At 50.9% G+C, this 24,589-nt stretch overlaps 1 long non-coding RNA gene across 1 annotated transcript; it reads right to left on the reverse strand.

Annotated features, from left to right (window-relative positions):
- Positions 1-6,273: 6,273 nt before the first annotated feature.
- On the reverse strand, positions 6,274-6,714 carry LOC125324300. The gene is made up of 2 exons (XR_007202917.1): positions 6,612-6,714; positions 6,274-6,521 (listed from the first exon to the last, which is right to left on the reverse strand). It is a non-coding gene; the product is annotated as an uncharacterized LOC125324300 (long non-coding RNA).
- Between the last annotated feature and the right edge of the window lie 17,875 nt (positions 6,715-24,589).

Genomic DNA, 24,589 nt, shown 5'->3' on the forward strand with positions numbered 1-24,589 from the left:
ACTGAGGAGTAGCCCATGGCCTTCTCTCTCCAGCTGGAACAGAAGGAAGCACAGAGTTTGGTGTTGTGGGAGAGGAGCTTCTCTTTGCTGCCTGCCTTCCCTTTGGGACAGGTTTGTGTGTGTTCATTTGATGAATGGAGGTTTAAACTGTGAAGGACTTGCATTTCAAACTGCTCCATCCTCGAGCTCTCCTGTGGGTACCTTGGACAAAAGGCCTCTTGGTGTGAGCTCCCATTGGGCAGGTTAAGGAAGGAGGTCGATATTTCAGGGTTGTCACTACTCAATACAGTTGGTTTCTGGAGGAGCCTGGAGCTGGCAGTGGATACTTTTCTCACCTGCCTGCAGAAAAGGAAGGTGGATTGTGGCAATTTTGTTCAAGGCGGTGGCAATCGGGAGTGTTCTCCAAGAGATGGGCTGGCAGAGATGTGGGGGTTTCAGGCAGGAGCAGCAGCCCCTGCCTGGGTCATACTCCAGGGAACCCCAACAGGGAGGTGTGAGAAGGGTTGTTTCTTTTTGTGCAGATAGCAATTTTCTCCTCTTTCAAAATAAAAGAGGGCAGACTCTCAAGTCTTGTACTAAACTGGCTGTGTGTTTGTTTTGATGGTGGGGAGGGTGAGAGACACAGATACAGACACCAGCTGAAGGAATAGTGTAATTTACTCTAATGCAAAAGTGCAAAAAAAATCAGAAAAGGATAAGCTAAGCAATGCACCGCATCATTACTACAAAAGCTTGCCTCTAGTGATTAAGAAAGATACATCACCAGATACCCTAATACTTCATCATTCATTCGGGTCCACACATCAGCTGGGGGAAGCTGTCCCAGAAAAGCCCTAGAGAGCCACAGCCAGGAACTGGGAAATCCTGCGGTGCCTCCACCTTTGCTGGCCACAAGGCTTCCGACTGCGCTGTGAGAGCAGCCCGGCTTGGACAGTGCTGAAGGAGCATCTGACAGAACTTCTAGTGTGGGGACATCTGCTTTCATTCTCCTCTTGGTTTCTTCCCAAATCCTGCCCAGGGCTTAAAGAGGAACCACGGATTTGTCCTGGTTCCTTCACCCCCAGACAAGGCTCAGAGTCTCGCCATTAATCTGTAGTGTCTGACATGTTTTTCTTTCACAAATTTAACACAGCTTTTTGAGAGAAGTGACTGATGTAGCTTCTGCTGCTGGTGGTGCTTTTGTCTGCAAGTCAGGGAAGGTGATTTTAACCAAGGATGGAGCCCACAGTTAAGACTCCAGTTTCGCCACATCAATAAAACCATTTACAATTGGGCTACTGATGCTGAGCAGCTTTCCTAGCTTTTGGAACCTTATGACCTTAAAAAACCCAACAGATTTTCCTACCTGAGCATACCAGCAGTAGCATGATGCCAATCCTTTGCACCTCTTTTCTGTGTCTTTGGTGCTTTTAAGAGTCCATCAGTCCCCAGCAGGAATGAAAGCATGTGTGATAATGTAAGTGGTTTGAGAGCTCCGTGTTGTGCCTTGCCACTTGAGTATTCATGACAAGCTAGACACCCCATTTGTAGGTATGTCGAGTTAAATTCATTCTAATTCTGTGCAAACAGCAGCCCAGATACCGAGAAGAGCAAGGACAGTGGGTAGGTGTGCATGCACCCACCCATGGGCTGATTGCTGTGTGGGGAGAGGGTTTTGGACAGCAATACATCTTCACTCTCCCAAGTTGGAAGAGTATTTCAAATATATATGAAGTGAAAACATACATCAAAAAATAAAACCTATCAAATAATACATATTAACATGTATGAAATTTCATGTATCATATATATTATGTATTTCTATATATATAATATATGAAAGATGTAAGAGATGTATTTGATCATTTCCTAAGCCACTGCCTGTGGGGCATATAGACCATCTCCTAGTGTTGCTACATTTTTGCCTTCTGGTACTACTGACCATGGCATCAACTGCCCTGGGAGTTCCTTCAGGGAACTTCACAAAAAGGGCTTCTGTCATGTCAGTGGTTGTGAGAACTTGTTGCTTCCCAGTTCTCCACCATCCTTCTGGATTTTGGAGCATTTCAGCACTTGGGTCAATGGCCCTTCCTTCATCCCTACCCTGCAGCAGTTACAGTCGTCGTTCCCTCCCCCTTGCTCCAGACCCTTTGCCAAAGTGCTGCCAAAGGCAGCACAGCTGGCTTAGGATCCCTGATTGCTGCTGCTCTTCAGGATGACCTTTAGAGGGACACTTGGAGCACTTCCTAAAGAGCTCCCTGGGGGATGGGGGTGGAGTTTTCCTCCCTGGGTGGCTCCTGGTTGCAGTTGTACGCTCAGGGGAGTCACGTTTTCTCAGCAGGCCTCTGCAGCGAGCCTGTACCCACCCAAGTGTGGCTCTGCTGCCATCCCAAATGTGCCATTTCCCTGCCCAGACTGACTGCAGATGGGGGGATCTGTTGGGCATGGCTGGAGATTTTCATGGCCAAAATCCTCCAGCATCATCATGTCTACATCTGCTCATTGCTCTGGATAGCATGAACCTACACTTATTTCAGTTGAAAGCTTGAAGTTATGGCAGATTGTTGCACTTGCACTGCTAATGTACAAGTACACAAAAATCAACTTAAGCTTAAAAATTAATTTTAAATTGCTACTCCCATGCTGCCAATATATAAACATACAAATATAAATTTAAGTTTAAAAAAGTAATTTATTGTTACAATCATGCTATGTAAAAACATACAAATATCAACTTTAGTTAAAAAAATTAAATTATTGCAACCCTCTACAACCACTCACTATACACAAGTATCAGTTGAAGTTTAACAATTTATTACATATTACTACAGCTGTACAGCCCATATACAAATACAAAGATACCGATATCCTTCTGTAAAGAATCCGAGCTCCTGAAGTAAATAAATAGAATTATAGAATTATACAACTCCATACATAAATATAAGTAAATATACATATAACCATAACAACATACAGATGTAAATATATATTGCATATTTCATATGAGATATGACATGACATGACATATATAATACACACATAACAAACCTATCTATAAAAATACAAATATCAATGTACCGATGTATAAATCCATAAAACCCAAGCAACAGAACTATGCAGCTACACAACTGTACAAGTATGTAATTATAACTACAGATCTAAACAGATCAATATACATGCATCAATATAACAATATATGCCCTGTGCCGCCCGGGGCAGCTGCGCTGAGCGGCCCCAGCACGGGCAGGGCCCGCTCCTGCCCAGCCGGCCAGTGCCCGCAGCCAAAGCCCACGCCAGCCTCACGCCCACCCTGCCTCAGCGGCCCTGGGGCCTCACCCAGGGTCTCGGGCGGCAGCAGCAGGTCCCAATTCACTGCTGTTGCTGGTGGCCTTCTGCTTCTCCATGTGGGTCCCTGTCAGTTCCTAGCTGCTCTTAACTTGTTCTGGACAGTCATGGCAGAAGTGGAGGCTCTGTAAGTGGTTCCACAGCCTGACAGAGCTTCAGTCCTGGACCCCTCTGTGCTCCCTGTCCACCCCCTCAGCCCTGCCATCCCCTTGGCAAATCCACAGCATCCCCAGGCCCTTAAGACCCTCACAGTCCTCTCACCCCTCTCAGTCCCTTCAGACCCTTCAAGTCCCCTTAAACCCGCCATCCTCCTCAGCCTGTGCCACTTTCCCGTCTCCTCAGTACCACCACCTATTCCCCAGGGTTCTCCCAGTTCCCTCAGCCCCACCATCCCCCTCAGCTCTCTCCAGACCCTTCAGTTCCTGCAATCCCTCTCAGCTCTCCCAGTTCCCTCATTCCCACCACCCTCCTTAGCCTCTGCCACTTCTTTGTCCCCTCAGTCCCCACCATTCCCCTCTGCTCCCCCACACCCCTCAGTCCCACCAGCACCTCAACATCACTGTCCCTTTGAAATAAACATGTGGGCCAGTCACCGTTGAACAGGGTTTACTGGTTTAATAAAATACACCACCGCTTGGGAGCTCGGAGAAGGGAGTAGCCCTTCTCCGCAATGAGGCAGAGGTACTCTTCGTGCAACGGACTGCTGCAGGAGGACCTAGTCTCTCCTGAGTGCCACCAGCTCTTCCCATTGGTTCCCCCCTCAAGTCCACTGTCCACTGGCCAGTCTTTCACACCCCTAGGCTCTAGGCTGGCTCGTATCCAGGGTCCACCTTATGCCTCACGGGGCATCGAGTGATTTGTTGTTACCATAGCCTAGGCTCAAGAGACGATTGGCCTCTGATGCTGTCTATCTGAAGGAATGACAAGGGCTCCCCCTGCCCTTTTCTCTGGAATCCCCTTTTCGTTCTGAAGGGCCACCTCTCAGATGCCCACTCTCATTGCCTCCCCTTCCCGAACCCAAACCATACAACCTGAAACGAGAAAACCCGAACCCACACCACACAACTCGAAATGGGAAACCCACACCCAAAACCGTACAACCGAGACTGAAAAAAAATTTATAACACCTTCAGTGCCACCTCTCCGCAGCCCCCATCAGAGACTGAAATATTATATTTTATGACTTAAACATTTTCTCAAAGGACTTTTTAAACTGTATTACAAAAGCTGCAGAGAAGACTACCACACCCTGACTGAGGCCTGACACTGCTCGCTGATGAAGAGAAGATAAAGTAACAACTCAGGGCTGGGGACATTCACTGAGCACAGGCTTAACACCTCCAAGATGAGGACCACAGCCCCAGGGCTATCAGCTGCCAGGCTCGCACAGACCCTGCACCAAAGGGTGGAGGGAGGAGAGGCTTTGGGGGTGTGTTGGAAACGCCTCTGGTCAGAGGTGCAGTGACTGCCCATCCTCCAACTGTGCCCAGCTGAGGGGTCCTCACCAGGGGGGAGGAAGCTTATCCACAGCAGAAGGGGGTGACATGGCCCATCACAGGGGCCCCCCCCAAAGGGGTCCCCAGACCCTGCACCAGAGCACCAGAGATGATGCAACAGACCCTCAGTGTTGCAAGGGACAGTGTGTCAAGCCAGCCCCTGCAAGAGAGGCACGTGGGCATTCCCACTTGGCCCAAAGCGTATATTAATCCACAGAATTCTGCCCTCTTTGGGGTGTGGTATGATGGCGTGTGGCAGTGTGGCATGTGGCAGCATGGCATGGCGTGTGGCAGCATGTAGCGGCGTGGCTACGGCAGCGGGGGACCCTCACCAGCAGCAGAGCAGATGGAGGGGAGCAAGGAGACGTCGTTGGGACCCTCAGACGGGTGATTGCTTCCATCTAACCCCTGTCACCTCTCCCTGTTCCCCCACCCCCCACGCACACTTCTTTTATCTATTTCTTTCTCTCTTTTCTCTCCCCTTCTCTTTGCATCTCTACTATTAAATAAAATATATCCATTTTTTGGCAACAACATCTAACCTCGTTTGGTTTTAATCTCATTTCTGGGAATGTCTTGAACCTTCTAAGTTCTTTCCAGTTTATGCTCAGAGACCTAGCTTGCTTTGCTTTCCTGGGTTTAAACCGGATTGTAACACCCCCTCTGTCACATGTATAAATGCAACTATGCACGTCTATAAATATAACGACATATATTTTTAAAAAGATATACATCTACAACTACATATATAAATTTAACTACTCAGATCTATAACTACAACTATATAAACATATAAATACAACTATATAAATCTATAACTATATAGATACATAAATATAACTATACATATCCATAAATATCACTACATATCCATCTCCCTCCTATTTTGGGGGGTCCGGCACTCTCTCCTTCCCCCTCTGATTAGGGGGTGCGGGGGTGCTCTCGGTCCCTCTCCGATTTGGGGGGGGCGGCTCTTTGTTCCCCTTTAATTCGGGGCTGTCGGCGCAGGGACCCGGCGGCCAGAAGGGGCTCCCCGTCTGTGAGACAGACGGGACAGCGGGAAGAGCTGCCCGCAGCCTTTGAGCTGTGAAGAACAGTGGGATAGCCATTCTTGGTCCGGACCTTCCCTTCTATTTTTCTTTTTTTTCCTGGGGGCCAGGGGGTCTCTGTCCCTCTCAGCCCTGGGGGGACCGCCCCGAGCATCCCCCGGCATGACAGGGACAGAGATCCCCCCACTCCCGATCGTTCCCCGACAGGAGAGGCCTGAAGACACCACAGGACCGCCGAGGACGGGGAGGGACGGAGACAGTCCCGGGCCATGCGTGCTCCTCGCCCCAGCTGGGGCCGGGGGGGCTCCGGCCTCCTCCCCCATGGCGGAGGGCGGGGGCTTTGGGATTTGTTTGCATCGCAAGGGACTCGCTGGGAGAGCAAAGATCATTCAAGGCATTTGATGTGATTTTTGCCAATTTTATTTTGTTTTACCTTGTTTTACCTTGTTTACCATGTTTTACCTTTGGCAGGCTGCGGGTGGTGCCCAAACTCTTCTGATTTTGTCCCTCGTTGCCCCGGCGCTGCTGGGGCCCTACCTTTGCCGAGCCGGGGTTGCTGTCCCTCGTTGCCCCGGCACTTGCCCGTCACTACCTTTGCCGAGCCGGGGGTGCTGGCGCTCCCACTCCCATTTGGAGGGTCCGGCGCAGGTACCTGAGAAGGGTGGCAGCGAGAAAAGGCGCATCGGCGGCGAGAAACGGCGCAGCGGCGCATCCCATCTCCCTCCCGGCCACCCCCACGCACACGCCCCGCCCCGGGGCTCCAGTGCTGCGGCGCTGAGGGCCGGGCGGCTCCCGGGGCTCCGGCCTTGGGGCTTCTGCTCGTCTCCGCCCGCTCCGCTCCGCTGCTGCCGCCTCCGCGCTGGGACAGCGACTGAGGCCCCGCCACCGCCGCCGCCTTATATAGGCAGCCTAAGCCCCACCCCCTGGGCGGCAGCCAATGGGAATCGAGCGCCAAGGTTCCACATTGTGAGGAAACAATGAGGGGCGGGGCCAGAACGTAGCGGAGCGATCTGATTGGTCGAGAGGTGGTGGGTCAATGACATCACACCCCGGGCATTACCAAAACTCAGCGACAATGGAACCCTATCAAATATAAAAATTAAATAAAAAACGCCACCGGAGTGTGGCATTCAGCAGTCGTCGGCAGCTGGCCTGAAGGCCTCACAATAAGAATTAATCCCATTTTATAACTCCCTGTTTTATAACTGAAATAATTAAGACAGAACTGAAATCTTAGCGTTGCAGTTGCGGCTGGCTTTGGCCTTTGAGCTCACCGTGGCATTTGGTTTAGGGCTGAGCATTTAGGAAGGGGCTGGAATTGGGACTGGCCTCGGCGTTAGGGCTGGGTTTTACATTAGAGCTGCCATTGGCGTGAAGGCTAAATGTGGCATTTGCCTCCGGCCCGGCCTTGGCATTGGGTCTGGGGCTGCACGGGTCTGCCACTGGCATGGGATGAAATCCGGGGCTGTGAGCGTGTCTAAACATGGAGTGAGACTGAGATCAGGATGGGCGTGCGGTTTGGGACCGAGCGCACGCCCAGCGGAACAGGGGAGACGTCACTGCGGGATGTCCCTGGCATCGTCCCCGCCCTGCTCAGGCACCACCAAACCTGGCGGCAGCTGGCTGGGCCAAGATGCAGGTGCTGCCAGCTCTGGCTGCTCCCGGTGCCGGGTGCTCCCGCTTCCGGGTGCTCCCAGCCCCCCTCCAGCTCTGCGGGAGCCCCTTTAGGCACTGCAAGGGTGATTGGCCCCAAACCGAGCCAAGAGACACTTCTGAGACAAAATCCAAGAAGCGGGTATTTGCTGTATTCAGCGCGCTGGCCGTGCGGGGATGGCTCCTCCGAACACGCACACACCCCAGGCACACAGCAGTTTGCAAGATGTGGTTGCAATTTATGCATCTTCATCCTTTTCCCCAGAAAAGGTGTGGTTATGCAAACTATGTCTTAGAACTTGTTATCAGCACTAGCATAGGCGGAGCGCAGGCGCGCTGCTCCCTGGTGCTCGCGCTGAGGAAGGCTCGGTGCTGGTTTGGATGAAGGCTGAACGTCTTCCTCGCTTTGTGCTTTCCACCTTTCTTTCCTGGGCATGCGCAGTCTCTTGCTACCTGTTTCAGCGTTTTCTTCACTGGATCTAGCAAGCATCTGTTCCCTATCTTTTGCCAAGTTCTTCAGCGAGCTTCTACACTGCTTCCAGTGTATCTAATTCTAGCCTCAGGATACTAAAGCGTGCCCACGTACCAAGGCTTTAACCCTTTTGAGGGGCTCTGAGGTCTCCGCGGAGCCTTCTCTTCTCCACCTGGACACCCCCAGTACTCCCAAGCTGGCTCCAGAGGAGCTCCAGCCCTGGGAGCAGCTCTGTGGCCCCCTCTGGACTCGCTCCAGCAGCTCAGCATGCTCCTGTTGGGCTCCCAGGGCTGGAGGCAGCTCTGCAGGTGGGCTCTGATCTGAGCGGGGCCGAGGAGCAAGATCTCCCTGCAGCTGCTGCCCACGCCAGGGGATCAGCCCGAGAGAAGGAAGAAGGTCCAGGAGAAGGAAGGAGCAAACCCCTGCAAACACAGAGAAGAGGTAAAGGACACCCCGGAAGTGCTTTGGAATCCCTGCGGAGCCAGTTCAGCCACCTCCCGTGTGTTCATTTTCCGCAGCGTTACCCCACGCGGCCCTGGAGCTGCTGGGAAGGGCCATCTGGGAGTTCTATCCCAAGCTCATGAAGGTGCTGCCTAAAGCCTGGCCAGCTTTTGATGAGCGTCCCTACGCTTCCCCGAGCATCCAAGAAATGCCAGGATAACCTAGGCCATCCCGGTGTTGTGCCCGGTTCCGCACTGCACCCATTGTGGGAGATGTGGGAGGTGACCTAAATTAGCCCAAATCAACAATGTCGGGCAGTGTTTCTTTTCGTTTCCATCTCGGTCCTGGACGCTGCCGGCTCCTAATTTTTCTGGTCACCAACAGCAGCTGCGGCCTTGCTAAAGAGACTCTCTCTGTCTTTCCTGTAGGCTCCTTTCAAGTCCTGGAAGGCCACTCTAAGGTCCTGCTGGAGCCTTCCCTTCTCCAGGCACAACAGTCCCAATTCTCTCAGCCTTTCCTCCCAGCAGAGCTGCTCCATCCCTCTCAGCATCTCGGTGTCCCTGCCCTGGACTGGCTGCAGCAGCTCCCTGTCCTTCCTGTGCTGGGCTCCCAGGGTTGCAGGCAGCTCTGCAGGGAGGGGTGATCTCACCTGAGCGGGGCAGAGGGGCAGGATTCCCGCCCCGGGGGCTCAGCCCAGCACAGGGCGGTTCTGGCTCCCAGCACACAAGGCCGCAGCAGGGCCAGCTCTCACCCAGCAGCACCCCCAGGTCCTTCTGGCAGGCCTGCTGTAGGAGCCTAACAATAATAGAAAGGCTCCAAAAAGTGCTTCGTCACTATGGCTGCTCAACACCTGAAAGGCTCCAAAAGTGCTTTTCCATCATGACTGCTCTAAACCTGAAATCCTCCAACAATGCCTCCTCATTTTGTCTGCTTCTCATTATACGGGCAGTTTGGACCATTGCTAGCTCACCTTGAGGCCCATAAAAAGGAAGGCAAAACCGGTGCAAGTCGGAGGGAACAGCCAGGGGCAGAGTCCCTGGCCTTTGCCTCTCCCCTCCACCACCATCGCCTGCTGCGAGACTCTCTGAGGCCTCCTGGAGCCGACGCCGCCCGCCTGAGGAGAACCCCCCGAACCTGCACCCCTGGAGCGGAACCACGAGTGAGTTGTGGAACCCCTGCCCTGCTCCTGCGTCCCGTGCTGAGAGCACCGTGAGCGGGCCAAGGCTGGGCTGCAGCGAGCGGGCACCGCGCCTGCAGCTCGGAGGACGGGCGGCCGCATTGCGGCCAAACTGCTCCCAGGAGCAGAGGAGGCAGATCAGACGCTTCAAACTGCTTCGCTCCCCCCACCCCATCTCGGCGGCACTAAAGGTAGCACAGTGTGCTGGTGACCTATCCTATGCTTTCCTTGTTAAGTAATCTTGGCTTTTTCTAACTTCCCTCTACTTTCCTCTTTCCTTCTCTTTGACTCTTTTACTGTCAAATAAAATACATCCATTTTTTGGCATCAACATTTAATCTCGTTTGGTTTTAATCTCATATCGGGGAATATTTTGAACCTTCTAAGTTCTTTCCGGTTTATGCTCAGAGACTTAGCTTGCTTTGCTTTTCTGGGTCTGAACCAGATCGTAACATTTTAATGGCGTTGTCGGAAGGATCCCCGTAAAATGAGAGTGTTGTTTCCAAAAAATCCATGAATTGCTAATTCTTATGATTGGATCATTTTAGAAAAATAAAACAACGTACCTTTCCACATTTCCTAACACCTCTCTACCTTTCTTACTCTGTCTTACTCTTTTGTTTGTTTGTTTGTTTGTTTGCTTGTGTGTTTGCACATGCACCTGTGCTTAAAACGGTGCTCCGGAGGCCCAAGGTCTGGCAAATTGGCACTCCTGTAGGTAAAAGACCTGGGAGTTTGGAAAGTAATTTTGAGACTTGTAACTTTGGTAAACACTAGGTGCTCTCGAGGTGTAAGGAGTAGGACCTCGGAAAATATTTTTTAAGGGGTGTCCCTCAAGAGAGACTACTCCGGTGTTTGTAACTTTGTTTGGTTTGCTATAAGAGGAACCTTCCCAGAGTGCAGGGGTGAGACTTTTGTAAATTTACTTTACGCTGGGCACCCTCTGGGAATGATCACTCCGACATTTGTAAGTAACATGGGACATCATACACAAGCTTTGTTTACTTTGTTGGATGAATTTGGTGCCAGGCCATCTCCTCCAGGGACGGACTGGGCACAAAACTATTGGTATAATATCCAAGCACTTGTTGATTCAGTCTCTGTCCTGCGCACAGGAGCGAGACTCAAAAAAGGTAAAGCAAAACCAATGGTATGTTCTGCCTTAGCTGCTGCTGTGCTAGCTGCAGTAGAACACAGAGAGCACCAGCAGAAAGCTGATAGGGAAGTTATTGCTTCATTACAAGATTTGGCTAAAGCATTGCAATTTCAGCGGGAGCTAACACCCACCTCCTCCAGGAAGAGATAAGGAATGAAAGGGCTACTACCCGTGTGCTCCGAGAGGAGCTGTATGCAAGATTAGCAAATGAGGGAAAAAAGGAGTCAGAGCTGGAACTATCTAAAGAAACATACCCCCTCTCGGACTCAGAATCCTTGCGTAATCACTCAGAAAAGCCCTCAGCCTCACTCCGTCCCTTAATTAAAACAGAACACAACCATGAGGGTTCGGACGACGACACACCCGACATAACCACAGAAGAAATCCCATCTACAGCTACTGAATTGGCCAAACTAAAGAAAGAATATAGCCCAAGTTGCAAAGAATCTGAAACTCAGTATGTTTGGAGACTCTCTCTCACAGGGGGTGACCAAATTCTGTTCTCAGAAAAAGAGGCAGAAGGGTACTGGGGGGCAGGAGTCTTCCTTAGCACAGGAGATAACCGTGCTCCTTGGTCCCTCCCCAGAGAGCTGCTTATTGGGCTGGCGGACTCAGTCCTTGAGAAAGAGGAGATCCCCTGGCTATCGTAGGGAATGTCAGTCAAATTGTAGAAAGTGTACCGAAAGCGGCTTGTTTACAGATGATGCATGACAGGAAATTAACACCACGAGGTCAATCTCCAGTGATGGTGCCTGTAGATCCTGAGAGAATGATACCTCTTATCAGAGGCCTCCCTGAAGCTGTGAAACCCATAGGCATGCAGCTAAAAGGATGAATAGAAAGTCTCCCAATTGCAGAAAGAGCTGTAGCCACCTTGGAGGCAGCAGCTATTTCCCCCAGTCTTAACCGGGCAAAAGGTAAGGTTTGGACCTGGGGGGAGGTGGCACAAGAATGAATTAATTATGGGAGAAAATATGGCCCAATTCCTTCAAATACAACTGATTCTAGATCAGTTCGGCGCACAGAGTGCAAAACCCTGTCCCCAGCAAAACTCCAAAAGGTAATGTTCTCCCCTGGGCTGGGTAGATGAACAAATACAGGATAAGAACACAAGGAGAAAAGAAATGCCCTGTGGGTTGCAGGCTTACAAAAGGGAGTCCCAGGGACCCTAATGGATGGCCAGCCCACTAATAAATTAGAACTATTAATCCAAGAGTGGCCAGCAAAAGAGGAACCATTAAAAGCTGTCCCTGCTACAGCCCCTCCCCTGGAGGAACCACAAGAAAGGGAAGGTGACAGAAAGCCCTTATCTTTGTCTGCAGAAGGGAAGCCAGGGGGGCGAAGGGTGGATTCACATCAGGCGCCTTTCTAACAATTCCAGAGGAGACCTATTAATAACCTGTCCTATTGGTCCCCACAAAACCCCTGTAACTTTTTTAGTAGATACTGGTGCTCAGGGGTCTGCCCTTAAAATTGAAGATGCCTCCTCACGTGGAATCACTCCCTCACATAAGAGTATACGCGTCATAGATGTTTTTGGAAATACCCAAGCCCAGATGACAGCAAAGGTAAGATGCTGCTTACCGGGAGAAGAGAAAGCAGTTGACACCCTAATGATTACAGGTGAATTTCCTACAAATTCACTGGGTCTGGACCTCCTGAAGGGAAGGCCTTGGACCGATGAAGAAGGAAAAAGATGGACTTTTGGGCAGGAAACCTCACATTTGTGTCAGTTAAGTTCTGCTCCTGCTCTTCCCCCCACCCTAGGAAGCAAAGTCAAACCTTACCCCTTACCTTTAAGAGCCAGAGAAGGAATCACACCAGTTATTGGAGATTTGAAAGAAAAAGGAATAGTGATTGCAACACATTCCCCTTACAATGCTCCTGTGTGGCCAGTCCGCAAGCCTAATGGCAACCGGACACTGACAGTAGACTATCGGCGGCTTAGCTCAAATACAGGGCCTCTCGCTGCTGCAGTCCCAAACATTGCTGAGCTGAGAGCTACTAGACAAGAACAAGCTCATCAAATTACGGCCGCTATTGATGTCAAGGACATGTTTTTTATGGTCCCCTCGCAGGAACAAGATCAGGAGCGTTTTGCTTTCACATGGGAGGGCCAGCAATATACTTTCACTCGCCTCCCACAAGGATTCAAGCACTCACCCGCTCAAGCACATCATGCACTGGCACAAGAATTGTCACTCATTCCTCCTGCACCAGGAGTAAGAGTATACCAATACATTGATGACATTTTGGAGGCAGGAGATGAGATAACACCTGTACAAACAACACAAACCAACATCATTAAACATCTAGAATCCCTGGACTTACATATTCCTCCTGAAAAAGTACAACTCCCTTCGCAAGAAGTGAAATTCTTGGGAATCTGGTGGAAAGGAGGAATGGTGTGTATTCCCCCAGACACCCTCAGCCACCCAGACCAAATTAAAACACCAGAGACTAAAAAAGACATGCAGCATGCTTTAGGCCTGCTAATTTCTTGGAGGAAACACATTCCTGACTTTTCAATAATTGCAAGGCCCCTGTATGATTTGCTAGGAAAAAAAGCAAAGTGGGATTGGACTCCCTTGCACGATGAGGCCCTACAACTCCTAATTTTTGAAGCTAACACATACCAAACCCTAGGCCCTATACATCCCACTGATCCAGTACACATTGAATGGGCATTTGCAAGCTCTGGACTGTCTATACATTTATGGCAGAAAGGACCTGATGGTCCTACCAGACCCATAGGGTTTTACTCAGGCAGTTTTAAAGATGCAGAAAAACTATATTCTACCTGGGAAAAAGGCTTATTCGTGGTCAGCACTGCTTTTCAGGAAGCAGAGAAAACTACCCACAAACAACCACTGATTTTAAGGGGACCTTTTCAAGTCATCAAGTCAGTTTAGGCAGGAACCCCACCCCCTGACGGGGTGGCCCAGCGTGCCTCTGTTCTCAAATGGTATGCTCAAATGGAACATTATTGCACCATTTTTCAAGTAACAGAAGGAGCTCGCAAAAATCTTCCTCTACAAGATGAGGTAACCCTAAATAGCACCACTGACTTTTCACCTTCTATGATCCAAGTTGTTCCCCCGTACTCAGAACGATTGCAGAATGTGTGGTTTACGGATGCATCAGCAAAGCGAGAAGGTAAGGCTTGGAAATATCGTGCTGTAGCCTTACAAAAAAATACAGGCAAGCAAATGGTAACAGAAGGGCAAGGTAGTGCACAAGTGGGAGAACTGGTAGCAGTCTGGAGTGTATTTAACCATGCACCTGAAACCTCAGACTCTGTATATATTTACACGGATTCTTTTGCTGTGTTCCAAGGGTGTACTGAATGGCTCCCCTTCTGGGACACAAGGAAGCAGCAAGCAGAGGATGGCCAGGGACTCGGGAAATGTGCCGTACCTGCAGATCTTCATGCGAGCAGCGCCGGACCCGATTAGAGCGTCACCCTTTAGAACAACTGATCAACAGGAGAGAAAATATTCACAACTGTGCATGAAAAACCTCACATATGAACTATGGTTTGGTTTACTGGTAACTGCGATTGTAACACGTTAGCTATATTTTTATGCTTATTTACCTTGTGCATGTGCTCAGCGGAGCTAGCTGTTAAAAATGAGGATCAAAGGAACCTTGCCCGGAAATTAGGAAAAGGGTTTGCAAAAATATGGAATCCTACTGATCAAGGTGTATGTGTAACATTACCTGAATCTGCTGAACAAGGATTGCGACCTTTCACAATACCCTTGAATTTATCTTTTGTCCTCAATATGACTAGTGTGGCAGCTCCATTGCCTCTACCTGAACAGGGGACAAGTAAGAAAAATGGAGCCCAAGTTGAGTGCAGAGGTACCCCTATAGTACATAACGTTTACCAAACGTATGACCCACCTCCTGATGCACCTCATGAAGGACAGTTGCACAAGAAATATTGTAGAACTAGGCATCCAAAGGCAAATATAACCATCTTATCTCAAATTGAATCCCCTCATCCAGCCATCAAATTCAGTAAAAGTAAATGCGGCCCTGAGACAATAACCTTTGAGGAATATAATGCTAAACAGCCCTGCCTTGTTTACCCATGGGATCCACGGTTTGACCCACTCTACACACCAGATGTAGATGGAGGCAAATATAGCACAGGTTTTAACCCTTCCTGGTGTGTTCAACTTCCTAACATAACAAATATAACCCCAATCGACATTTAAGGTGGGCATGGTCTGTACAAACATTTCTTAAAGAAAAATTTAGAGAATCCAAATTTACCATGACTAAAAAAGAAGATAGTCCTCTATTCAATTGCTGAAAGGTTATATAACGTGCAAAGAAGGACCAGGAGATCCTCCAGAAACATGGTTTTCACTTAGAATTCAAACATTAATAACAGATGTGTGTACTTGTTGGGGATACCCCTCAAAAGGCTGGAGAAATCAAGATGAGTCCTGTAACTCCTCCTACAAATACCTTCTCAACTCATGTAGAGTTCCTTTTACCCACTACCCAGTCCATGGGACTCCAATAAATACTAAGGCAAAAATCACCATCCTTGATTATGCAGATGCAACTAAGTGTAAAACTGCATTGCAGCCAAACTGCTCCCAAGAGCAGAGGAGGCAGATCAGACGCTTCAAACTGCTTCGCTCCCCCCACCCCATCTCGGCAGCACTAAAGGTAGCACAGTGTGCTGGCGCTTGGTCTGGACCTTCCCTTCTACTTTTTTTTTTCTTTTTCCTTTTTTGTAATTGGGAGACATTGCCAGCATGGGTGCATGAGTTTTGGCACCAGAAGACCCCGTACTACAGGTATGGACTTGCTTTTAACAACAACAAAAAAAAAGGCATAAAATACGACAAACAGGCTTTAAGAGCCTTAATCACATGGTGTGAGAGCCACAGACTAGAAGGCTGCCAGGGGACATCCCTTGACTTGGAAAGGTTGAAGCAGGCTGGTAAAATTATAATCGAAGCGGCTCCCACAGGAGATGAGACAGCTATTAATGTGAGAAAGCCTTGGAGGCTTCTAGCGGGCTTGCTAAAGCAATTTAAAAAGGAGAACAATGCAAGGATGACGGTGGGAACACAGCGGGCGCCGCCCACTGAGGCCGGCAGCGAGGAGAGGGCACCGGGAGAGGCAGCGGGAGGCGTGGCCGCAGCACCGGGCGCGCAAGAGAGCACCTCGGCCGAGCAGCCTTTCCGCACACTGCCCGGCTCGGTCCCTCTCGCCCCGGGAAATGCGTGCGGGGGCTGGGGGCCAGGGGGGCTGCGTCCCTCTCAGCCCTGGGGGGACCGCCCCGAGCATCCCCCGGCATGACAGGGACAGAGATCCCCCCACTCCCGATCGTTCCCCGACAGGAGAGGCCTGAAGACACCACAGGACCGCCGAGGACGGGGAGGGACGGAGACAGTCCCGGGCCATGCGTGCTCCTCGCCCCAGCTGGGGCCGGGGGGGGCTCCGGCCTCCTCCCCCATGGCGGAGGGCGGGGGCTTTGGGATTTGTTTGCATCGCAAGGGACTCGCTGGGAGAGCAAAGATCACTCAAGGCATTTGATGTGATTTTTGCCAACTTTATTTTGTTTTACCTTGTTTTACCGTGTTTTACCGTGTTTTACCTTGTTTTACCGTGTTTTACCGTGTTTTACCGTGTTTTACCGTGTTTTACCGTGTTTTACCATGTTTTACCTTGTTTTACCGTGTTTTACCTTGTTTTACCGTGTTTTGCCGTGTTTTACCTTGTTTTACCGTGTTTTACCTTGTTTTACCTTTGGCAGGCTGCGGATGGTGCCCGAACTCACTGGGTCTGGACCGCAGCTGAGGCCCCGCCACCGCCGCCGCCTTATATAGGCAGCCTAAGCCCCGCCCCCCTGGGCGGCAGCCAATGGGAATCGAGCGCCAAGGTTCCACATTGTGAGGAAACAATGAGGGGCGGGGCCAGAACGTAGCGGAGCGATCTGATTGGTCGAGAGGCGGTGGGTCAATGACATCACACCCCGGGCATTACCAAAACTCAGCGACAATGGAACCCTATCAAATATAAAAATTAAATAAAAAACGCCACCGGAGTGTGGCATTCAGCAGTGGCCGCTCTTGATTGGGGCCAGGTGAACCAGGGGATTTCTCCTCTGAAATATCCTCTGTGCCGAGGGCTCCAAAGCTCCTGTTCACACGCTGTGCTTTGCATCCTTTTGCATTGATATCATTCGATTCAACGCTGCCCTTAACTCCCCGCTGGACGCTGCAAAGAGCGGTCTCAGAGCTCCGACAGCCCTCGGCTCTCGAGTGGTTATTCGGAAGCGTTGTCACCCAAGGGGAACCTCACGGAACCCAGCGTCCATTGTGACACAGCGCGGCCTCGACAAAGCAAATATCAGCCAAGGCATTTAGTGTGCTGTTACGTTTGATTTCTGCCACTTTTATTGTGTCCAGGCACCCGGGGGACACTCGAGGGGTGTCCGTCCCTCTCGCCCTGGGAAATGCGTGTGGGGGCTGGGGGCCAGGGGGTCTCTGTCCCTCTCAGCCCTGGGCTGACCACCCCGAGCATCCCGCGGCATGACAGGGACAGAGATCCCCCCACCCCTGATCGTTCCCTGGCAGGAGAGGCATGAAAACTCCCCAGGGCCCCCCAGGATCCCCAAGGACGGAGAGGGATGGAGACAGTCCCGGGCCATGCGTGCTCCTCACCCCAGCTGAGGCTGGGGGAGCTCCAGCCTCCTCTCCCACGGGGAGGGCGGGGGCTTTGGGATTTGTTTGCATCGCAAGCGACTTGCTGGGAAAGCAAAGATCACTCAAGGCATTTGATGTAATTTTTGCCAATTTTATTTCGGTTTACCTTGTTTTACCTTTGGCGGGCTGTGGGTGTTGTCCAAACTCTTCCGATTTATTCCCGCATTGCCCCAGCGCTGCTCAGGCCCTACCTTTGCTGAGCCGGGGTTGCTGTCCCTCGTTGCCCCGGCGCTGCTCGGGCCCTACCTTAACCCCGGAAAGTGCTGCCACTGAACCAAATGGGGGTTGCTGTCCCACCCGGCCGCGCTGCGTTAAACAAGTGTCCTCCAGCCCCTCCGTGCCCTGCCTCCCACAGCTGCAGGGCAGCGCTTAGCGCTGGCCACCGCAGGGCCACGTCCAGCTGCTGCCAAGTCTCTGGCCACTGCTGAGCCGCTACTAGCAGGCATCCTGCGACCATGCCTGGCAGTGCTGGCCACAAAGTTTCTGTGGAAACAGAGCGTCCTGCAGCTGTATCCAACGCGCCTGCACAGCCATCACAAAAACGCTCGCCCAAGGCAGACACACTATCACAGGCGGCCGATCCACGCCTAAGCATCATGCCTGGAAATAGCGGCTGGCCAGGAAGTGCTAATGTCGCCACTGCCGCAGCAGCAGCAGCAGACACACCGCTATTAGCGGGGCTGGAGCTGTCCCCAGCTTGTATAACAACAAAGGACGCGAGAGAGACCAGAAGAGAGACCCAGAGCCATCGCTCCCCTTCGGAACACCGCAATATCGTCACCGTCCCTACACTGCTGACCGCCCTGCCTGGACGGCCCCACAACCAGACACACTTGCACAAGCCAAAGCCTTGCACGCCTTCTTCCATCAAGGTGTTGGAGCTCTAAGTTTCCCATGGTTCTAAAGTTTCCCGTTCCTAGAGTTAAGTGGTTAAGTTGTAACTTTTAAGTTAAGAAGCCTGCCGCATGCCACTTTGAGAGTTTGGATCGCTGGTAATCCCATTTGACAGCTTTTGGATAGGATTGTTACATCGCCAATGATACAATGGGATCCATCTCTGGCTGAAAGGGCCTTGGCCTGTTGGGCTGTGTTTGTAAGCCTGTCTCCAAGGGCCCTGCAGACAGGATGACAGATGCTGCTTTCATATTTAAAAAAAAAGGGGGGATTTTTGTGGTGGTCAGCAGCTGGCCTGAAGGCCTCACAATAAGAATTAATCCCATTTTATAACTCCCTGTTTTATAACTGAAATAATTAAGACAGAACTGAAATCTTAGCGTTGCAGTTGCGGCTGGCTTTGGCCTTTGAGCTCACCGTGGCATTTGGTTTAGGGCTGAGCATTTAGGAAGGGGCTGGAATTGGGACTGGCCTCGGCGTTAGGGCTGGGTTTTACATTAGAGCTGCCATTGGCGTGAAGGCTAAATGTGGCATTTGCCTCCGGCCCGGCCTTGGCATTGGGTCTGGGGCTGCACGGGTCTGCCACTGGCATGGGATGAAATCCGGGGCTGTGAGCGTGTCTAAACATGGAGTGAGACTGAGATCAGGATGGGCGTGCCGTTTGGGACCGAGCGCACGCCCAGCGGAACAGGGGAGACGTCACTGCGAGATGTCCCTGGCATCGTCCCCGCCCTGCTCAGGCACCACCAAACCTGGCGGCAGCTGGCTGGGCCAAGATGCAGGTGCTGCCAGCTCTGGCTGCTCCCGGTGCCGGGTGCTCCCGCTTCCGGGTGCTCCCAGCCCCCCTCCAGCTCTGCGGGAGCCCCTTTAGGCACTGCAAGGGTGATTGGCCCCAAACCGAGCCAAGAGACACTTCTGAGACAAAGTCCAAGAAGCGAGTATTTGCTGTATTCAGCGCGCTGGCCGTGCGGGGATGGCTCCTCCGAACACGCACACACCCCAGGCACACAGCAGCTTGCAAGATATGGTTGCAATTTATGCATCTTCATCCTTTTCCCCAGAAAAGGTGTGGTTATGCAAACTATGTCTTAGAACTTGTTATCAGCACTAGCATAGGCGGAGCGCAGGCGCGCTGCTCCCTGGTGCTCGCGCTGAGGAAGGCTCGGTGCTGGTTTGGATGAAGGCTGAACGTCTTCCTCGCTTTGTGCTTTCCACCTTTCTTTCCTGGGCATGCGCAGTCTCTTGCTACCTGTTTCAGCGTTTTCTTCACTGGATCTAGCAAGCATCTGTTCCCTATCTTTTGCCAAGTTCTTCAGCGAGCTTCTACACTGCTTCCAGTGTATCTAATTCTAGCCTCAGGATACTAAAGCGTGCCCACGTACCAAGGCTTTAACCCTTTTGCGGGGCTCTGAGGTCTCCGCGGAGCCTTCTCTTCTCCACCTGGACACCCCCAGTTCTCCCAAGCTGGCTCCAGAGGAGCTCCAGCCCTGGGAGCAGCTCTGTGGCCCCCTCTGGACTCGCTCCAGCAGCTCAGCATGCTCCTGTTGGGCTCCCAGGGCTGGAGGCAGCTCTGCAGGTGGGCTCTGATCTGAGCGGGGCCGAGGAGCAAGATCTCCCTGCAGCTGCTGCCCACGCCAGGGGATCAGCCCGAGAGAAGGAAGAAGGTCCAGGAGAAGGAAGGAGCAAACCCCTGCAAACACAGAGAAGAGGTAAAGGACACCCCGGAAGTGCTTTGGAATCCCTGCGGAGCCAGTTCAGCCACCTCCCGTGTGTTCATTTTCCGCAGCGTTACCCCACGCGGCCCTGGAGCTGCTGGGAAGGGCCATCTGGGAGTTCTATCCCAAGCTCATGAAGGTGCTGCCTAAAGCCTGGCCAGCTTTTGATGAGCGTCCCTACGCTTCCCCGAGCATCCAAGAAATGCCAGGATAACCTAGGCCATCCCGGTGTTGTGCCCGGTTCCGCACTGCACCCATTGTGGGAGATGTGGGAGGTGACCTAAATTAGCCCAAATCAACAATGTCGGGCAGTGTTTCTTTTCGTTTCCATCTCGGTCCTGGACGCTGCCGGCTCCTAATTTTTCTGGTCACCAACAGCAGCTGCGGCCTTGCTAAAGAGACTCTCTCTGTCTTTCCTGTAGGCTCCTTTCAAGTCCTGGAAGGCCACTCTAAGGTCCTGCTGGAGCCTTCCCTTCTCCAGGCACAACAGTCCCAATTCTCTCAGCCTTTCCTCCCAGCAGAGCTGCTCCATCCCTCTCAGCATCCATCATGACTGCTCTAAACCTGAAATCCTCCAACAATGCCTCCTCATTTTGTCTGCTTCTCATTATACGGGCAGTTTGGACCATTGCTAGCTCACCTTGAGGCCCATAAAAAGGAAGGCAAAACCGGTGCAAGTCGGAGGGAACAGCCAGGGGCAGAGTCCCTGGCCTTTGCCTCTCCCCCCCCACCACCATCGCCTGCTGCGAGACTCTCTGAGGCCTCCTGGAGCCGACGCCGCCCGCCTGAGGAGAACCCCCCGAACCTGCACCCCTGGAGCGGAACCACGAGTGAGTTGTGGAACCCCTGCCCTGCTCCTGCGTCCCGTGCTGAGAGCACCGTGAGCGGGCCAAGGCTGGGCTGCAGCGAGCGGGCACCGCGCCTGCAGCTCGGAGGACGGGCGGCCGCATTGCGGCCAAACTGCTCCCAGGAGCAGAGGAGGCAGATCAGACGCTTCAAACTGCTTCGCTCCCCCCACCCCATCTCGGCGGCACTAAAGGTAGCACAGTGTGCTGGTGACCTATCCTATGCTTTCCTTGTTAAGTAATCTTGGCTTTTTCTAACTTCCCTCTACTTTCCTCTTTCCTTCTCTTTGACTCTTTTACTGTCAAATAAAATACATCCATTTTTTGGCATCAACATTTAATCTCGTTTGGTTTTAATCTCATATCGGGGAATATTTTGAACCTTCTAAGTTCTTTCCGGTTTATGCTCAGAGACTTAGCTTGCTTTGCTTTTCTGGGTCTGAACCAGATCGTAACATTTTAATGGCGTTGTCGGAAGGATCCCCGTAAAATGAGAGTGTTGTTTCCAAAAAATCCATGAATTGCTAATTCTTATGATTGGATCATTTTAGAAAAATAAAACAACGTACCTTTCCACATTTCCTAACACCTCTCTACCTTTCTTACTCTGTCTTACTCTTTTGTTTGTTTGTTTGTTTGTTTGCTTGTGTGTTTGCACATGCACCTGTGCTTAAAACGGTGCTCCGGAGGCCCAAGGTCTGGGAAATTGGCACTCCTGTAGGTAAAAGACCTGGGAGTTTGGAAAGTAATTTTGAGACTTGTAACTTTGGTAAACACTAGGTGCTCTCGAGGTGTAAGGAGTAGGACCTCGGAAAATATTTTTTAAGGGGTGTCCCTCAAGAGAGACTACTCCGGTGTTTGTAACTTTGTTTGGTTTGCTATAAGAGGAACCTTCCCAGAGTGCAGGGGTGAGACTTTTGTAAATTTACTTTACGCTGGGCACCCTCTGGGAATGATCACTCCGACATTTGTAAGTAACATGGGACATCATACACAAGCTTTGTTTACTTTGTTGGATGAATTTGGTGCCAGGCCATCTCCTCCAGGGACGGACTGGGCACAAAACTATTGGTATAATATCCAAGCACTTGTTGATTCAGTCTCTGTCCTGCGCACAGGAGCGAGACTCAAAAAAGGTAAAGCAAAACCAATGGTATGTTCTGCCTTAGCTGCTGCTGTGCTAGCTGCAGTAGAACACAGAGAGCACCAGCAGAAAGCTGATAGGGAAGTTATTGCTTCATTACAAGATTTGGCTAAAGCATTGCAATTTCAGCGGGAGCTAACACCCACCTCCTCCAGGAAGAGATAAGGAATGAAAGGGCTACTACCCGTGTGCTCCGAGAGCAGCTGTATGCAAGATTAGCAAATGAGGGAAAAAAGGAGTCAGAGCTGGAACTATCTAAAGAAACATACCCCCTCTCGGACTCAGAATCCTTGCGTAATCACTCAGAAAAGCCCTCAGCCTCACTCCGTCCCTTAATTAAAACAGAACACAACCATGAGGGTTCGGACGACGACACACCCGACATAACCACAGAAGAAATCCCATCTACAGCTACTGAATTGGCCAAACTAAAGAAAGAATATAGCCCAAGTTGCAAAGAATCTGAAACTCAGTATGTTTGGAGACTCTCTCTCACAGGGGGTGACCAAATTCTGTTCTCAGAAAAAGAGGCAGAAGGGTACTGGGGGGCAGGAGTCTTCCTTAGCACAGGAGATAACCGTGCTCCTTGGTCCCTCCCCAGAGAGCTGCTTATTGGGCTGGCGGACTCAGTCCTTGAGAAAGAGGAGATCTCCTGGCTATCGTAGGGAATGTCAGTCAAATTGTAGAAAGTGTACCGAAAGCGGCTTGTTTACAGATGATGCATGACAGGAAATTAACACCACGAGGTCAATCTCCAGTGATGGTGCCTGTAGATCCTGAGAGAATGATACCTCTTATCAGAGGCCTCCCTGAAGCTGTGAAACCCATAGGCATGCAGCTAAAAGGATGAATAGAAAGTCTCCCAATTGCAGAAAGAGCTGTAGCCACCTTGGAGGCAGCAGCTATTTCCCCCAGTCTTAACCGGGCAAAAGGTAAGGTTTGGACCTGGGGGGAGGTGGCACAAGAATGAATTAATTATGGGAGAAAATATGGCCCAATTCCTTCAAATACAACTGATTCTAGATCAATTCGGCGCACAGAGTGCAAAACCCTGTCCCCAGCAAAACTCCAAAAGGTAATGTTCTCCCCTGGGCTGGGTAGATGAACAAATACAGGATAAGAACACAAGGAGAAAAGAAATGCCCTGTGGGTTGCAGGCTTACAAAAGGGAGTCCCAGGGACCCTAATGGATGGCCAGCCCACTAATAAATTAGAACTATTAATCCAAGAGTGGCCAGCAAAAGAGGAACCATTAAAAGCTGTCCCTGCTACAGCCCCTCCCCTGGAGGAACCACAAGAAAGGGAAGGTGACAGAAAGCCCTTATCTTTGTCTGCAGAAGGGAAGCCAGGGGGGCGAAGGGTGGATTCACATCAGGCGCCTTTCTAACAATTCCAGAGGAGACCTATTAATAACCTGTCCTATTGGTCCCCACAAAACCCCTGTAACTTTTTTAGTAGATACTGGTGCTCAGGGGTCTGCCCTTAAAATTGAAGATGCCTCCTCACGTGGAATCACTCCCTCACATAAGAGTATACGCGTCATAGATGTTTTTGGAAATACCCAAGCCCAGATGACAGCAAAGGTAAGATGCTGCTTACCGGGAGAAGAGAAAGCAGTTGACACCCTAATGATTACAGGTGAATTTCCTACAAATTCACTGGGTCTGGACCTCCTGAAGGGAAGGCCTTGGACCGATGAAGAAGGAAAAAGATGGACTTTTGGGCAGGAAACCTCACATTTGTGTCAGTTAAGTTCTGCTCCTGCTCTTCCCCCCACCCTAGGAAGCAAAGTCAAACCTTACCCCTTACCTTTAAGAGCCAGAGAAGGAATCACACCAGTTATTGGAGATTTGAAAGAAAAAGGAATAGTGATTGCAACACATTCCCCTTACAATGCTCCTGTGTGGCCAGTCCGCAAGCCTAATGGCAACCGGACACTGACAGTAGACTATCGGCGGCTTAGCTCAAATACAGGGCCTCTCGCTGCTGCAGTCCCAAACATTGCTGAGCTGAGAGCTACTAGACAAGAACAAGCTCATCAAATTACGGCCGCTATTGATGTCAAGGACATGTTTTTTATGGTCCCCTCGCAGGAACAAGATCAGGAGCGTTTTGCTTTCACATGGGAGGGCCAGCAATATACTTTCACTCGCCTCCCACAAGGATTCAAGCACTCACCCGCTCAAGCACATCATGCACTGGCACAAGAATTGTCACTCATTCCTCCTGCACCAGGAGTAAGAGTATACCAATACATTGATGACATTTTGGAGGCAGGAGATGAGATAACACCTGTACAAACAACACAAACCAACATCATTAAACATCTAGAATCCCTGGACTTACATATTCCTCCTGAAAAAGTACAACTCCCTTCGCAAGAAGTGAAATTCTTGGGAATCTGGTGGAAAGGAGGAATGGTGTGTATTCCCCCAGACACCCTCAGCCACCCAGACCAAATTAAAACACCAGAGACTAAAAAAGACATG

The sequence above is a fragment of the Corvus hawaiiensis genome, chromosome 4 (genome assembly GCF_020740725.1).
Source record: "Corvus hawaiiensis isolate bCorHaw1 chromosome 4, bCorHaw1.pri.cur, whole genome shotgun sequence".
In the NCBI taxonomy this organism is placed as follows: domain Eukaryota; kingdom Metazoa; phylum Chordata; class Aves; order Passeriformes; family Corvidae; genus Corvus; species Corvus hawaiiensis.